Raw genomic sequence first — 18439 nt, forward strand, 5'->3', positions numbered from 1 at the left:
CCTACATGGATAGCATGTAGGAGGCGTATACATGCTATGGTTTTTTTTGAAAAGTTTATGTAAAACCGAAGGGAACTCTATCGAAATTTTACGGGAGCACGGTTGATTTTGGTGCTGCTCGCTTTCTTGGGCAGAGGGCAAGAAGTCTGGCTGTGGTGGTTGTGTCCATCTTTTCACTAGGCACAGGCTAGGCTACCTGTCCTCTGCCCAAGAATTTTTTTTTCCATTATGGTCGTCGATATATGCGTCTATATACGCGTCTATATTCCCGTCGAAATCTGCGTCGCTATCTGCGTCTATAAATGCGTCTATATCTGCGTCACAAATAAAGCCTTTCCATGTATATTTCGACGCAGATTCCGATAGTTTTACAGGGACGCAAATAGCGACGTTAAGCATCGATATATACATCGATGACACCTTTTTTTGTTGTAGTGATGCTTGAGCGGCCTATCCCCTTGTTGACGATACACACTATCGTAGCCATTTGGCTTAGTTCCCATTTCGTTCCATGTCAGACAGGGCTTTGGGGAAATAGGGAAGAGTCAAATCGATTGTGCACATTATGCTCACTACAATTTTGAGAGTCTCAGTACCACACACTACTAGAGTTCTCAGCTTTTGGTCACATCCGAACTTGCTTCTTCACATTTTCAGCCATAACTTAGACCTACACACTTTCCTCTCCCAGCCACAATGTGGGCTCTCCATTCCGACTCTCATCACCACAATTTTGGAGCATAGAGAGTCACTCATCAGCCATACACATACTACATCACATGTAACTTTGGTCCCATAGGTCATATTTGACCTCCGCGGACGATAATAAAATCTCTCTCTCTCTCTCTCTCTCTCTCTCTCTCTCTTTCTCTCTCTTTCTCTCTCTCTCTCTCCTTCCTTCCTTGAGAGGGACTTGATCTCCTACTCTCAAGGACAATGTCCCTCTCCTTCTCTCTACTCTCTCTCTCTCTCTCTCTCTCTCTCTCTCCCTCTCCCCATAGGTCATATCTGACCTCCGTGGACGATAATTCAATCTCTCTGTCTCTGCTATCCTACCCTCAAAGACACTTTCTCTCTCCTTCTCTCTACTCTCCCTCTCTCTCTCTATCTCTCTCTCTCTCCACCCCCCTTTGAGAGTGCTCCCTCTCTAAGCCCTCTCTCTGCTCTCTCTCCTTGAGGGACTCCCTCTCTCTCTCTCTCTCTCTCTCTCTCTCTCTCTCTCTCTCTCTCTCTCTCTCTCCACTCACACCACGTGACATGTTCATTTGGTCCCATAAGTCATATTTGACCTTTGAGGATGATAATAGAACTCTCTCTCTCTCTCTCTCTCTCTCTCTCTCTCTCTCTCTCTCTCTCTCTCTCTCTCTCTCTCTCTCTCTCTCTACTGCCTCATCTGAACTTGCGTCTCTCACATTTTCAGCCACAACTTAGAGCTACACACTTTTCTCTCCCAGCCACAGTATGAGCTCTCAATTGCGACTCCCATCACCACAATTTTGGAGCATCCAGAGTGACTCATTAGCCATACACATGCTACATCACATGTAACTTTGGTCCCATAGGTCATATTTGACTTTCGAGTACGATAATAAAATCTCTCTCTCTCTCTCTCTCTATATATATATATACATACATATATATATATATATATATATATATATATATATATATATGAATATATATATATGTATATATATATATCCCCCTTCCCCGGCTCTCTCTTTAACGGATTTCCCCATTAGCGATGTCACTAGTGGGAAAGTGGTAGATACACATACACACACACACACACACACACACACACACACACACACACACACACACACACACACACACACACACACACACACACACACACTTAGTCACTTCATCTAGCAATAATTGTTGCATCCAATTACACACACACATACCTTTTGGCAATGCACTTTACCATGGCTCCCTTAAAAAACTCTTGGTTTGGCACTGCATCGGCAGGCTGTAGTTGATCTAGCACCTCATCTTGGGGGGGTTTGACTATACTCTGAATCACTGTATCTAGCTAGGACAATGACATCCAACTAGGAATCACTACTTTCTTGATAAGTTTGGTTGAGTATGAACCACTAAAAGGCTTGGCTCAGTGGGAGCAGTCCCTTGAGGATTTAACTCATTGAAATTAAGTGATGGGCATAGATTGGTGCGTGAGTATGGCACTCAATAGGCCCCAATCGATGACACAGATCCTTTTCCCCTATTTCACTCAAGGGGTTTCATGACGAGAACCTCCCTTGCTGGTAACGAGGGCTGATGATTGGGCGGCCCGACGCGGAAGGTAGCGTATCACTTTCATGATAGAATCCTCTTTCCCTCTTGATGGGATGTCTTGCCGTGATGAACATACTAGGTTTGGCCTTACCTATCATGTTTCAGTACAACCACAGTAGCTAGCATGCCTTGTGCTGATCCTTAACAATCGACTACTCATATATAAATGTGAGGGGTTCCTCTTCCCTCACTTAGACTTGGGTTCTTTCTGTCCTTTGCTTTTTTGCAAAACAGAGAAGGTAATTCTGATCTAGTTAGTGAGGATTGGTTTTTTTGTGATATCCTTTGCTTGGCTATGAAACTCTCTGGGTACTATGGAGGGTATTTCTGAATTCTTTTGCTCCACATGTTCTAAAACTTCACTCTAACTTTAGCTTCTAAAAATGTTCTAGTGTTGTGACACTGTGGTTTAATAAGGCTTTTTGAAGGACGCTGATCTTGATTGGATGACGGCTTTAAAAGTTGCAAATGGTAAATCTGCAATTGCTACTCTGGTTATGATACATACATTTCATAGATAATGACATGATTATATATTGTTATCTAGCTTAATCTTTCTACTGAGGTAGGTGAAATACTGGACACTGGTTTGTATTCTGGAGGGTTATGGGTGGTTCATATGCCTTTGGAGAGCTACATGGGGATTTTTTTGAGAAATGATTTCGCCTTACAAGTTTTGATTTACAAAACCATAGCATTGATTTGTTGCTGAAATCCGAGTTTGGAAGATTGCAGGTGCTAATCTGGTTATGATACATACATTTTGTAGATAATACTATGATTATCTATTGTTATTTGGCTTAATCTCTCTACTGAGGTGGGGGTGCTTGTCTGCATTAATTTACCTACAGGCTGTTTACTGATTAGTGGTTGGCTTTTTGGGTCTTGTATTTCTGGCTTAGTCCTGATCTTTTTTCGACTATAGCTAGCTCCTGGGGTTGTTGGAGCTATATAGAGATTCCACACTTATGCTATATATAACAAGGAGCTCCCACTATATATGTGTACTCAGTGTATACTGTACATACACTTTGGGGTTTGCAAGTATGGAGTTCTCTCTCCCTCTCCTCTTCTCTCGTCTCGGTCTTCCTCCCTCGTCAACATGGTATCAGAGCAGGCCGATAAATTTATTTATTTTTTTGACAAAAGCTAAGTATCGATCCTCTTTTGATTTGATTTATTATACGCTTTATAATTGTATTGATTATAATATCTATGACTGGCTTTCTGTCTCACTCTACGCAAGCTTTTTACAGTCTACAGCTTGATGTGAGAAGAAGAACATGATTGATATTTACATTAACGGGCTGTGTCCACTTGATATGTGTAAATGTTATACAAGCGCTATATAGTGCTTTGGGGAGTTTTCAGTAGCAAGCATAATAAACAGGACTTTGTAGAAGCAGCTAGTAGAACCAGGCCGTGATGACCATAAACACTAAAGCAGATAACAAAGAAGTAGTGCTATTTTGTTTTCCTTTGAAACATTTCCTGTAATAAACTTGAAGAGTCGAGATGCTGAGAGCAGGCAGCAGCGAGAAATGCTAGGTGGCGACATATTTGAGAAGATATCGCATGAAAGCTGTCGTACGTATTCCTGAGGCCGGAGTATGCAGCTTTTAAATATGTTTTCTTATCTTTAACTCGGTTTGTTTGGTCTACCTGAGGGAGGCAAAAAAGCTCTACGAGCTTGGAATTCAGAGCAAGCCTTGATTGGTAATCCCTCATGCGTGTTCGTGCAGAGAAAAGCCAGCCGGATCTGCAGGTAGATCTCGTGCGAGATTGGTTTTCCCTAAGATCAGGGTCAGCAGAGGCTATAAGGCCTTGATTGGTAAGACAGCCTCCTGGTGTTGTCTGATTTTGTCCACGCGCTCTAGTGAATGATTCAACATCTCGTCATTTTGAGTAATGCCGGCCAGTGATAAAAATAACCAATGCTGCTTTTTGGATGTATCGACTGCCGAAGCTAGCGCGTCACCTATCTTTGTGTCGAGCCTCTAGCGCGTCACCTATAATAAAAGCATTGCATACAGATACGGTAGATAGAAACGACTTGAGTTGCATGCCTACTGACATAAAAGGCTTTTCTTGCGTCTATATAGCTGTAAATTGTGCAAAGAATCTTCCTTAGCTATCGATGTTGTGGCAGGGTTTAATTAAGAGCACGGAAGCATGTCGCTTCTGTGAGCGAGTCTCCAACCATAATTTTTCCTTCCTCGTCACTAGGGACTGCCTTGTAGCCACCTCGACCTTGCCATATTGAGATTGTATGTTTGGACATCAAAACATGTAATTTGTTGCTATAAAACTTGTTGCAATTTGTCATAAATATTTCACGTAATTTTATGATTGTCTTATGGGATCGTATACTAACGTTGTCGAGAAATTTGCTATCTTGCCAGTAAAGCACCGGGCTTATGGCTGTGAGAGTTTGTGAGAGAACTCAACAAAAACTATATGAAGGAGTTAAACCATAGATGCCATGAAGACTAGGGTTTGGAAAGAAGAGCAATCAAAGAAGACTCACTCTTTCTCTCTTGCACTCACACACACAAAGAAAGAACGCAAAAGAGAATGTCAAAACAATACGAAGATGAAACATCAAGGCTATGGTCATATCGTATCATGGGTAATATGAAAGGGTTAATGGATGAGTTAATGGCATTCAATCTTGGCTGACCAAATAGGCTACGAATTGTTCTTTGGAATTGTAGTTTTGTGCTTACCATAATATATATATTTTGTCTAGTGATTGGGATTAATTGTGTGTACAAATCCTCTTGGTTCATAGCAAGATAACTACGCTTACATCAAAAGAAAAATTATAGTCTATGAGAGGTAGTATGATGGGATCCGGTGATAGAAGTATTTCATTGAGCCTTTCAGGGCCGAACAGAAACACTATACGTTGTTGAAAGTGTATTTTACGGCTAATCTATACGTTAATTCTAATAGATCGTACAGAGTGAAAGCGATAGAAATGATCATCATGTGGGTTATTCATCTAGGATAGTATGTGAGAAATGTAGATATGAGAGAAGTGAAGAGATGAGAAGTTTCCCTCCCAAGCCCTATTCTTGCCCGTAGGCAATAAGGATACTGCGGGGAGAGATGTACCTGTAGCAAAGAGAACCTAGAGAGGATGAATTACTAAGAATGAGAGAGATAGGTTTGGTTAAGGAGATGAGATTCGATACATATATATATATATGTTGGATTAGAGATGAAAATGAAAACAACAAGAAATCAAGAAAACATCAATGTAGAACACATCTTACTTGAAACCCTTCGGCACCATTATTGATGGGAGAGAGAAGAAGAGTGGATAATTCCACTTTGATTGATACACCAAGTGAAAGACCTTCTTTGATTAGAGTTGATCTTCCATGTTTAGCTTGTTGCAAGAATGGCTAGTCCCCTCTAGGAGAAAGTGTAGGCTTGGGCTTATGTTAATGGCTAAGTACAATTAGGCATTACTACTCACTCCCTCGAGAATTCCTCTCATCAATGGCTTGAATGCTTGAGTTTCTTCCAAGGAAGAAGAGGTCCCCTTTTATAGGTGAAGGGAACCCCCAAGGGTTTACACAAGAAGAGAGGAGCCAGTGTGAACATGAATTGGAAAAGTTGGAAATGAGTTGTCCTTGCATGATGTGGGCAGACTGGGGTCCAGTATTTTGATCATATCTCCTCAACCGTGGCTCCAAATAAAAAAGTAAAAATATGGGCAAACACTTCAGCTCATTAGCTACGATTTTCATTTTAAAATCGTTTTCCAATTCAGATTGGAACCTTGTGTGAAAAATTCATCAAAATAGGGTCCATTTATGGCAGCAAAAGTCTTCATGTGGTCTCCTTAGCCTAGACTTTCATTTAATTCACAAGGACACCTCATGCCATATGAAAGCATTGCATTGCTCCTTGACAAAGTTTTGTAATCATGCTTGCAATAATGCATTAAAATAAGTGTATCTTTGAAATCATGCCACCTAGTGTGCCACTAGGTTTTGATTCTCTCCTAGTAGCTATTTAAAAAGAAATATAAGAAAAGTATAAAAAATACGTAGAATATATATATATTGGAGTTTACCCTTGATATAGGATCTAGCTAGGGTGTGAGATGATAATGAAATAGTAGAAATAAAGAATCAATGCTTTTTGCCCCAAGCTAAAGAGGCGGAGCTATTGATGCTTTTCCCATAGTATTTTCTGATGGTAAAGTAAGGATAGGTTACCCTTGAGAAAAATAATAGGATGAGATAGAAGGCTTATTGTTATACTTAAATATGCATATGTACACTATAGGAAATATAATTATGTATCTAAAAAAATACAAGATAGATCTTGTAGCATGCGTTCCCACTATATACGTGTCAGAGAACGACATCCACCCCCTCTAAACCTGCACATCCTCCGGTATGTGCCACATTGTCTCTTTGTAAGATTAGACCTCTTGTACATCTTCCTTGTCTTCTTCTTCACTGAATGATTCCAGAGCTTCATGTTCACTTTGATCTTCACCTGTGTTTTTCTCTTCTTCCTCATCCATATCTTCTAGATCATTGTCTTCTCTTCTCTTAAACATTTTAATCCTTTTTCCTACAATGGGAATCTTTACTTCTGTACCATCTAGTTCAGACAAGCTGTAAGTAGCATTTTCATGCACATGCTTTAGAACATACGGTCCAAACCATCTTTTTGAGAACTTACGCATGACTGTGTGTTGGTTATCAAAGCTACTATCATACACTAAAACCCACTCACCTTTGTCAATTGCTTTGCTCCTGAGTCGATGTCGCTTATCAAAATAGTCCTTGTTTTTGAACCTTGCATTTTTGAGTCGTTCTTTTGCAGCTTCAATGTCTCCAGGTCTTCTCTCTAGCTGTCTTATACGCAGTGCAAGGAGATATTCCCTACTAAGCCCCTCTTGCCAAGGTAGTACATTCCATGTGGGAATTGTATCCTCAATAGGCATCATTGGCTTTTGACCATGCATTAGCTCCGCAGGCATGTAGCCAGTTACTGAGCTATGTGTTGTACGATCAACCCATAAAGCATATGGTAACAATTTTGGCCACTCACCAACTCTTCCTTCGCAAGCCTTGGCCAAAGTTTTGATGATAGGAGGATGCCCTCTTTCACTCTTTCCATTGCCTTCAGGGTTGTAAGCTGTAGTAAGAGAAAGCTTGATCCCTAATCTAGAAAAGAACTCCCTTGCTTCTTTGGCATCCAGTTCACCTCGATCTGCAGTGATTTTTCCCACACAACCATAACGGCAAATCACCTCATCAAGAAGGAATTTGAACACAGCTTCTTTGGTCTTAGCTCTTAATGCTCTTCCTTCAACCTGGTTAGTTAGGTCCTCTTGTGCAAGAACCAAGTATCTCATCTGCCAGAGTCCTAAAGGCATCGTGATTAGATCCACAACCCATTTATAGTGCATGGCTAGTGGATATGTAGGGTGCAATCCATCACGATGTCGAACATTTGAATACATTTGACAAGTTACACATGACTCTACAAACTGAGATACATCTTTATACATACCCTTGCACCAGTATTTTTCTTTCAACTTGGAGAAGGTTGCCCACACACCCCTGTGTCCAGCCCATAGACTCTCATGAAACTCTTGCATGAGCTTTACTTGAGTCTCTTTTTTACATATAACCCGTTGTGGTGTAGCACCCTTTTGTTTAGGATGCTTCCACAAGTAACCATTCCTTAAAAAGTACCCATATGCTTTCCTGCGTATCCTCTTGAATTCTTGTTCAGACCAATCATCCTGTTTTGTTAGAGTACTCAAGTACCTTCCAATAGAAATCCAATCACCTTCATAAAGATCTTTCAAGAACAACTCAAATGAATTAGTCATGCAGATGATTGTTACCTTTGACATGAGAGATAGAATAGAATTTTGTGCCTACATCATCTCCCTCATCAATCATTTGTGACTCATCTTCATACCTTGCCCTTGATAGCATATCTGCCACTGTATTGTCTTTACCTGCAATGTGCTTAAACTCGGGATTTAAGGACTTAATGTAGGCAATCCACCGCAACATAGCAATGTCTGGTGTTGAGCAGCTTGTAATCATCCCAAGAAGTGGTAGACAATCTGTTTCTACAACCACACATGCACCAATTAGGTACTCTTTTCCACTTTTCAAGGCTGTAACCATACCCCATAACTCTCTCTTTATCTGTGGATAGTTTCTTTGGCGAGCACTTAGTACCTTTGCTCCAAATCTTACCACATACCTGTGTCCTTCTTTGTCATCTTGTCCTATTTCCCATCCAATCCCTGTAGGACTGGTATCTACTGTCACAATCACTGGCCTTTGACACTCATAGTCTACCTTTCTCAAAGTCGTTGCTGACTGGAGTAACTCCTTTAGCTTTTTCATGGATTTTACATGTGCTTCTGTCCATTTAAACTTTTGATTCTTTCTAAGCAGCTGATAAAGAGGATCAGCTACATGTGCATAATGTGGAATCCAAATAACATAGAAGACACATGCTCCCAGAAACCTTCTAACCTCAGTGATGCTAGTGCATGTTTCTTTCATTCTTTGGATGGCATCTACCTTTGATGGACAAGGTTTCCTACCATATGGCCCGCACATGTGCCCCACAATGAGCACTTCTTTGACACCAAACATAGACTTTTTCCCTGACAATGTAAGATTCACTTCTTCCAACCTAGACAAAATTTTATCACAATCATTTATGTGATTTACCACAAACCTGCGACATCCCTTGAGATCCAAAGCTTCATCTTTGTCACTTTCTTCACATCCTTTGATAGGCAAATCATCAATGAAAGGCATTGTGATTTGAGGAATAAAGTCACGTAAGGCCTTATACATCCCATTCATCATATGTGCAACCGAGTTGGTTGCTCCCTGTGGCAAGGTACACATCCTTACCAAACCCAAAGGTGTCCTCATGGTTGTCAAGTATCTGCTTTCGATTGCAAGCTGAAATTGATCATACCCTGAGTAGAGATCCCTCATTGAGTAGATTGCCCTCCCTGCAAACGCCTCTGCAAATTCATCCACAATTGGACCTGTCCCTACATTTCTAATTGTCACCTTGTTCACTGGTTGCATATCTTGGATGAAGCGTAAAGAACCATTCTTCTTTGGAACTGTGAACCACCTGTTTGAGTATGGAGCACAAGAAGGCTCCAAGATTCCCATTTTGATTTTCTCATTCAGTAGCTCTACTAACTTTGACAAATGAGCCTTTGGAACCGGAATAGGCCGCAGATTCCAAGGCACGTGAGGTATTGTGAAAATTACCATAGGAGCTACAATATAAGGATCAACACATCCTATCTCATGTGGCTCAAATGCAAAAGCCTTACCATGCTTTGAAAGAATTTCTTTGAAGCACTTTGTCTCCTCCTGTGTAAGAAACTCCTCGTAACCAATCTGCAACTCTTGAAAAGACTCCTTTGTGAAGGTATACCCGATCTTTTTAGGATTCCGCAAACTTGGCTGTAAAGAAGCCTGTTCAATCTTTTCCCTGTTGTTGGGTGGTAAGGGTGAAGCTACTGGTTTCACCTTCTTTGCTACACTCTTGTATTTAGTTTCAACATGGACTTCTGGGCCAACTGTTTGGATTTCTTTAAAGGCTTCTATTACTTGATACATTTCCATAGAGCAAACTTCCACAACTTCATTTTCAAGATGCAAACTAGACCTCATTATAGCATCAAGCTCACCCATAGTATCTACAAAAGAAACTTGTTCACACAAACCCAAAACATTTTCAGTAGGCTTTAGCAACCCACTCTTTTTCATGCCTATTTGTACATTATGCACATATTGCCTCTCATATCTCTTCAAATCTTCAAGTTTTGTAAAACATACTGATCCATTCCTTGTTACCAAGGAGCTCATTGAGAAAGTTTCACCTATTTTTGGATCAAGCGAGACCCTTTTTCTTTCTGTACCTTTGCAATCCCGCTTTACAATGGTACTTGGCAAAAACCCATCATTTCTCTATGATCATGAAACTCTTTGCTTACCTTTGGTAGAGGATGTTCTCTGAGGTTGTCACGATTTCTTTCATGGTTTATACAGACTGTGAGAAATTGGACAGCTCGTTTACCATCTTTGCTACGTATTCTAGCATATGCTGAACCATCGTCCATTACCTTTGTTTCCATTCGAACTCCCACAATGTAGGGTTGTCCAAGGATGAGATGATATGAAGATGTATCCTGTACAAAGAAGTTTTCGTCAATCTTTACATCACCTATTGTTACCTTCACACCTGGACATGCTGCATACAATTCACCGGATGAATTGTTTGCCACTTTTACCATCCAGCCATGATCTGTTTCCATCGGCCATTTGCACTTGTTGTAGAGACTCTTTGACATTATGTTTATTTCTGAACCATGGTCAATCAAGGCAACAAATGGCTCTTCAAGATCACCTACCTTGACCAAAGTTTCTGTAGTATCCCTTGCCCAATGACTTCGTGAATAGTAACTCCTAGGAATATCTTCAACTTCTTCATCATCATTTGAGAAATACACTTGCTTCACTCTCCCACTAGATTGGTAGCATCCTACCACAACTCCATCATTCTCCTTATTTTGCAGTTGCATCCCTTGTGTCTTCGAGGTTTCCCCTTCAACCTGTGGACGAGAAACTTCAGCAAGGGTTTGCCTCTTCCTCTTGATGATGTCAATGATCTCCTCGTGGAATTCACGCTTTGCAATGCCAAGAACTTCTCCCAGAGTGAACTCAATCTTGCTATTCAAGATCCTTTCCTCCAAGACTTTCTTTAAATCTGTAGCAACCTCAATATCAGATTGTAGTTTATAAGTTGGGCCTTTTGTCTTGCCTTTTGTTGGCTCTTTCTTCTTTCCTGTTGTAGACTCCTCCATGAGTACTTCAGGTGGAGATGCTCCTTTTGTTGAGGGTGTTTGAGAAGGAATTGAGTCACTTCTTGCCCCAGTTCTAGAAGCTCTTTTTTATGGTCCCTCATTAACATTCTCACGTCTGCGCTTCTCTTCTACAATTGCCTCATTTTGTTGGCATTTTGTAATGTAGGCATGCACTGACAATGAGTCCACTGGATCATTCCATCCTGTTTCTAAACGTATGCAATCACCTGCTTCATGTAGAATCTCATTTGTAAGCTTTCCCTTTTTAGCTAATTGCATGACATTTGGCCAAATTTGACCATGATGGTCACTCACCTCTTCATCACAAAAATGTTCAATTTTTACTCCATAAGTAGCTGCCTCAACTGAAGAGGTGGCATGCTTGGTTGCCATATCTTCAACTAAGGTTTGCATTCCCCCCTTCTCAAGGGTAGACCTGTCTCTCTTAAGTGGATTTTACCATCCTTAAAAAAGACAACATCTTTTGACAAAGCATCACTAAAATCATCACAATCCATTCTTACATGGTCTGTACTATCACACAAAATACGTCTATTAACAAACCCTTCTTTGGGCTGTTGTCTTTGCCTAGAAAGTGGCCCTGATGGTTGGCCTTTTTCTTCAAGCTTTGCAAACTTCACCTTCAAGTCACGCATTCCCTTCACAAACTCATCTAGCATGGACTCATCAAACTTAGGAGCGATAAAAGTAGGCTTTACCATTTTGTCAGAAGTTGAGGTGGAACGACTTGTAGTGTTTACTACCATCTTGTCTCTTCTTCTTTGTCGTTTGGCAAGCAGTGAGACAGCACCTTCAACCTCATTCCAGTCGGTCTTTAGTCCTTGCTCAGCATCTTTATCTTCAAGAAGAAGCTCCAAATTTTCTTGAAACTCTTTACCTGCAGCTTGTAAGAAAAGATCTGTCTTCTCTGCATCTAGTGTGGCCCTTTCTGTCCTAGTGAGTTGTGCATAGTGCCACTCAAATTCCCTAAGTAGCTATGTTATTGATAGTCCTTACTTTGGCTTGACTACCCATTCTAAGAATGTCCTTTTGGTCACTCTCTCCGAGTCCTCCATGAAATATTCCTCCTTTAAAGCTACTTTGAGTTCTTCCCAATTTCTCCCATGCCCATCTTTAATTGCCCTAACATGCTCCCTAATTTCTGGAGCAACAACTAGCTCAAAGCTTTGAATCATCTCACCTTCTGACACGCAATGCAGCTCCATCTCCTTCACATACTCGCGTAAGTACTTGGTTACATCTCTGCCATTGAACTGATCCATTCTGTTGACGACCGCTTGTATGGCTTTCGTTGCTGAAATCTCCCTTCTTTCAGTAGCATGTTGTTGTTGCATGAACACTGCAAATGCTTGAAACATTTTCATTGTTGCTGGGTCAAAATGCATACCCTGTTGCTCAACATGATCACCCATGGTTACCCACAAACTCTCACCCTGGCAGTTTCACGTCGGGTTCACCAAAAATATGTCGAGAAATTTGCGGTCTTGCCAGGAAAGCACCGGGCTTATGGCTGTGAGAGTTTGTGAGAGAACTCAACAAAAACTATATGAAGGAGTTAAATCATAGATGCCATGAAGACTAGGGTTTGGAAAGAAGTGCAATCAAAGAAGACTCACTCTTTCTCTCTTGCACTCACACACACAAAGAAAGAACGCAAAAGAGAATGTCAAAACAATACGAAGATGAAAACATCAAGGCTATGGTCATATCGTATCATGGGTAATATGAAAGGGTTAATGGATGAGTTAATGGCATTCAATCTTGGCTGACCAAATAGGCTACGAATTGTTCTTTGGAATTGTAGTTTTGTGCTTACCATAATATATATATTTTGTCTAGTGATTGGGATTAATTGTGTGTACAAATCCTCTTGGTTCATAGCAAGATAACTACGCTTACATCAAAAGAAAAATTATAGTCTATGAGAGGTAGTATGATGGGATCCGGTGATAGAAGTATTTCATTGAGCCTTTCAGGGCCGAACAGAAACACTATACGTTGTTGAAAGTGTATTTTACGGCTAATCTATACGTTAATTCTAATAGATCGTACAGAGTGAAAGCGATAGAAATGATCATCATGTGGGTTATTCATCTAGGATAGTATGTGAGAAATGTAGATATGAGAGAAGTGAAGAGATGAGAAGTTTCCCTCCCAAGCCCTATTCTTGCCCGTAGGCAATAAGGATACTGCGGGGAGATGAGATTACTAAGAATGAGAGAGATAGGTTTGGTTAAGGAGATGAGATTAGATACATATATATATATATATATGTTGGATTAGAGATGAAAATGAAAACAACAAGAAATCAAGAAAACATCAATGTAGAACACATCTTACTTGAAACCCTTCGGCACCATTATTGATGGGAGAGAGAAGAAGAGTGGATAATTCCACTTTGATTGATACACCAAGTGAAAGACCTTCTTTGATTAGAGTTGATCTTCCATGTTTAGCTTGTTGCAAGAATGGCTAGTCTCCCTCTAGGAGAAAGTGTAGGCTTGGGCTTATGTTAATGGCTAAGTACAATTAGGCATTACTACTCACTCCCTCGAGAATTCCTCTCATCAATGGCTTGAATGCTTGAGTTTCTTCCAAGGAAGAAGAGGTCCCCTTTTATAGGTGAAGGGAATCCCCAAGGGTTTACACAAGAAGAGAGGAGCCAGTGTGAACATGAATTGGAAAAGTTGGAAATGAGCTGTCCTTGCATGATGTGGGCAGACTGGGGTCCAGTATTTTGATCATATCTCCTCAACCGTGGCTCCAAATAAAAAAGTAAAAATATGGGAAAAAACTTCAGCTCATTAGCTACGATTTTCATTTTAGAGTAGGTTTCCAATTCAGATTGGAACCTTGTGTAAAAAATTCATCAAAATAGGGTCCATTTATGGCAGCAAAAGTCTTCATGTGGTCTCCTTAGCCTAGACTTTCATTTAATTCACAAGGACACCTCATGCCATATGAAAGCATGACATTGCTCCTTGACAAAGTTTTGTAATCATGCTTGCAATAATGCATTAAAATAAGTGTATCTTTGAAATCATGCCACCTAGTGTCCCACTAGGATTTGATTCTCTCCTAGTAGCTATTTAAAAAGAAATATAAGAAAAGTATAAAAAATACGTAGAATATATACATATTGGAGTTTACCCTAGATATAGGATCTAGCTAGGGTGTGAGATGATAATGAAATAGTAGAAATAAAGAATCAATGCTTTTTGCCCCAAGTTAAAGAGGCGGAGCTATTGATGCTTTTTTCATAGTATTTTCTGATGGTAAAGTAAGGATAGGTTACCCTTGAGAAAAATAATAGGATGAGATAGAAGGCTTATTATTATACTTAAATATGCATATGTACACTATATGAAATATAATTATGTATCTAAAAAAATACAAGATAGATCTTGTAGCATGCGTTCCCACTATGTACGTGTCACAGCACGACAACGTGTGTGATGGTTTTCATATGAATCATTGATGTAGAGATGACAAGATTTACCAAGCCATTATCTACTGACTAATCGTTGTCTTGAGGTTTTGTAGATTTTGCAGAAAACTAGCTTCTCTGATGCCATGGCACGTAAAGCCATGATGATTGCTATTTCAAAGTTATTCTGAGCGTCTCCAATGCCATGGTGAATATTTTGATGCCATGGTATGTAAATCCATGATGATGACAACCAGCTGTTGAGATCTTGGGGGCTCCAATCATGGTATATAAAGTCATGAGGATGAATACTATTTTCCAGTCTTTATTTGATTTGAAGAAAAACATCTCTGTTGCCATGGTATGAAAAGCCATGATGATTGCTATTTCGAAGTTTTTCTCAGCGTCTCTAATGCCGTGGTGAATACCGTGAAGCCATGGTACGTAAAGCCATGGTACGTAAAGCCATGATGATGTTTACTATTTTACAACTTTTATTTGATTTGAACAAAACGTCTCTGATGCCATGGTACATAAAACCATGATTGCTATTTCAAAGCTTTTCTGAGAGTCTCTTATACCATGGTAAATACCGTGATGCCATGGTACGTAAAGCCATGATGATGCCATGGTGAATACCGTGATGCCATGGTACGTAAAGCCATGATGATGACAACTGCAAGCTGTCGAGATCTTGGGGCCCCCAATATGTTCATTACATCTCGGATTTGTATATATGTGTGCACATGTGATTACATTGATATTACATTTGTTTCTATGTCATCTGCACATATGACTGCATCAACATTATGTTCGTTTGTATGTCGTCTCCAGAGCGGCGTCGCGAACCGTCTCTAAGGACAATGTGATATGATTATTTCTAACCTTCACATTTTCATATGTTTCTTGAGTTGGTATTGATTACAGGATGAAAATCACATTAAGCAGCATATACAAGGGATTAAAGATGCTAAAGTTGCTCTATTATTTGTAGCACAAGAGTGATATAGCTCCTGCAGTTAAAACTTTTAAATTGTTTCCATTAGAATTTTTATGAGCTTTCATGGCAATTGTTGTATATTATGGAGTGATGTAGCTCCTCGGGAAAATATTTTGTAAACTTGAAAATTTATTAATACAACAGTGCATGTATATGGTGCTGTGGGTTTTTCCCTTGCACCCCCAAGGGTTTTTTCATCCACAGTTAGCGACTCCTATTTGAGTGGGGGTGTTGGAGCTATATAGAGAGTCCACACTTATGCTATATATAGCAAGGAGTCCCCACTATATATGTGTAATCCGTGTATACTCTACATACACTTTGGGGTTTGCAATTATGGAGTTCTCTCTCCCTCTCCTCTTCTCTCGTCGCGGTCTTCCTCCCTCGTCAACAGGGGTTAGTGCCATAAATTATATACTTTATACATACATACATACATATTGTAGGTTTGGTGCTTTACAAAAATTGGCATTAGATGTGACCTACATATGGATACTGATTTGGTTTTTTGGTGCTTTACTACCTAATTATGTTATGATATTGAGATATGGGGCTGACTGTTTGGACTTATCGTGTCTCTGGATGCGGCTAATCATTTTTCTGCATTGGATTTTACTCTCATAAACTGACTATATTTGATATTCTTTGAGGTGGCCTGCTTTCTGGCAGGCTCTGGCTCTGGTTGTGGCTTTGGCTGATACTTCTCTAGCTCTGGCTCGTACTTCTTTGCGCTGTTTTTTTGCAAGATCCTTTTACTTCTTTTTTGCTGACCTTGTTGGACTTTGTCATGCTGGCCTTAACTTGCAAAAAACCTATTATACAACATGCTATTGATTACTGGACTAATGCCATTAATCTGGTCCAGGTTTGAAAATCTGGTATGAAGGATGCCAGGTTCATCATTGGATATATCTATGGCTTTAAATAAACTTGGATTTGAGATTTTCAACCTTAGTTTGATAAAATCCATTTGCTGGTTATACGGGTTTTTTTACAAGAGTACTTAATTTGGGTTAAAGCCTGGGAGATATGAAACACTGTAAAGAATTGGAATTCCTTGCTGTGTATAGTCGAAGATCTAGCTTTGATTGGTAAATCTATACTTACATACATATTCTTAGATTAGAGTTAAAATATGGTTCTTACTACCATCTTTTAATAGATTTGACTCCAAAGTCCAAAGTCCTGAAGTAGCAATCACAACCTTGCTACCTCACACGCTGCCATTGTAGCACCCCTGTACTCTACCTCTATACTCAAAAGAGCAATTGTAGTTTACTTCTTGCTGCTCCATGTGATAGGAGCACTCCGAAGTGAGAACATGAATCTGATGGTAGACCTGCGATCGTATGTACTACTAGTCCAATATCCACATCAACCCTATAAAAGAGTGCATAATCCAAAGTTGCACTCACATAGCCTATCTCTGGATGTGAGATAGTCAAGTATATCAAACTAACTAGATCAAAATACCCACAATCTTCTTGTATATGGTAGAATTATAAAGCACTTGACCTGTAAGCATCATTCCCCAACTTCAAGTTTTGATATAAGGGCATTGCAATTGGCTTACAATCATCCATACCATACTTTTTCAACATATCCAAAGCATATTGCCTTTGTGACATCCATACACCTAATAATTTCAATACCCAAGAAATACCGCAAGTCTCCCAACACTATAAGAGGAGTAGTCTATAACTGTAGCATTGCCGCGGAAAAACAAAGCAAAATGGAGAGAGAAAATATTGTGTGCGCGGCAATAACTACGGCTCATATCGTGGTAGTGGTTTGAAAGCAATAATTGCGGTAATAGCTATACTAATATACCCACTTTTATTACCATATCAATTGTCGCTCGTTTATCGTGCTAATTACCACTAAATGCCTATTCAAAAATAAAGGTGCTCATTTGGGCCACGCAAAATTGGGTGGCCCAAATGAGCACCTTTATTTTTTACCTGCATAAAACAATGAAACATAAATTGTTTTTTGGAAGAGTATACAAAAAATACAAAGAACTGAAATTGAATTTACTTTACCTTGACAATTTAATGTGCAGAAGATCAACTATTTAAAAAAGTTACAAATAAAATAAAAATAGTTGTATATACATTGTGCCACATTGGGACTTTACGAAAGTTTTGACAACTATTTTTCTATCTAATCTTCCTCCTTTTCGTCGTCGTCCAGAGGCACGTACATTTGATCACCTTGACTCGACATAAACCCAAACCAAATTAAACAATTATCAACAACTCAAAACAATTAATACAAAATTATTTGTTTAAACTTACCGCTTGTAGTGATCCAACCATTGCGTCGAATTGCTCGCAAGAGATGTGGTTGGTCACGAACAACCATCGCCAAGTATCAAATTCTATATCTCGCTCCCGATACTTGACCATCTCTCTGGTTGGTCGAGTAAGAGTGATATTTTTCTAAGTTAGCAATAACAATAACAAATCATCAACTATAATCTTTATAATCACCGATTTAGTTTGTAATTTAATAAATCTTACATATTTGTCCTTCCAGGCTGCTTTGCCTCCCGAGCATAGTGCGTGGGAGTTTGTTTGGCCGAGCTTTGCGTTGTTGTCTGTAGGATTAGCCTATCGCAGCCTGATCACTGTTTTCTTTCATTGGCCACTCCCACTCCCACTCCCCATCTACCATTTTACCACCGTGATAGCTCCTGTTAGAATCTCTAACCTGGCTGGCTGCTGCACACTGTACACTAGACTGCTTGTTTTTCAAAGATGGTTTTACGTAGCCCTCCAACCTCTGT

This window comes from Adiantum capillus-veneris, chromosome 5 (genome assembly GCF_014529385.1).
Source record: "Adiantum capillus-veneris isolate H3 chromosome 5, ASM1452938v2, whole genome shotgun sequence".
Taxonomy (NCBI): domain Eukaryota; kingdom Viridiplantae; phylum Streptophyta; class Polypodiopsida; order Polypodiales; family Pteridaceae; genus Adiantum; species Adiantum capillus-veneris.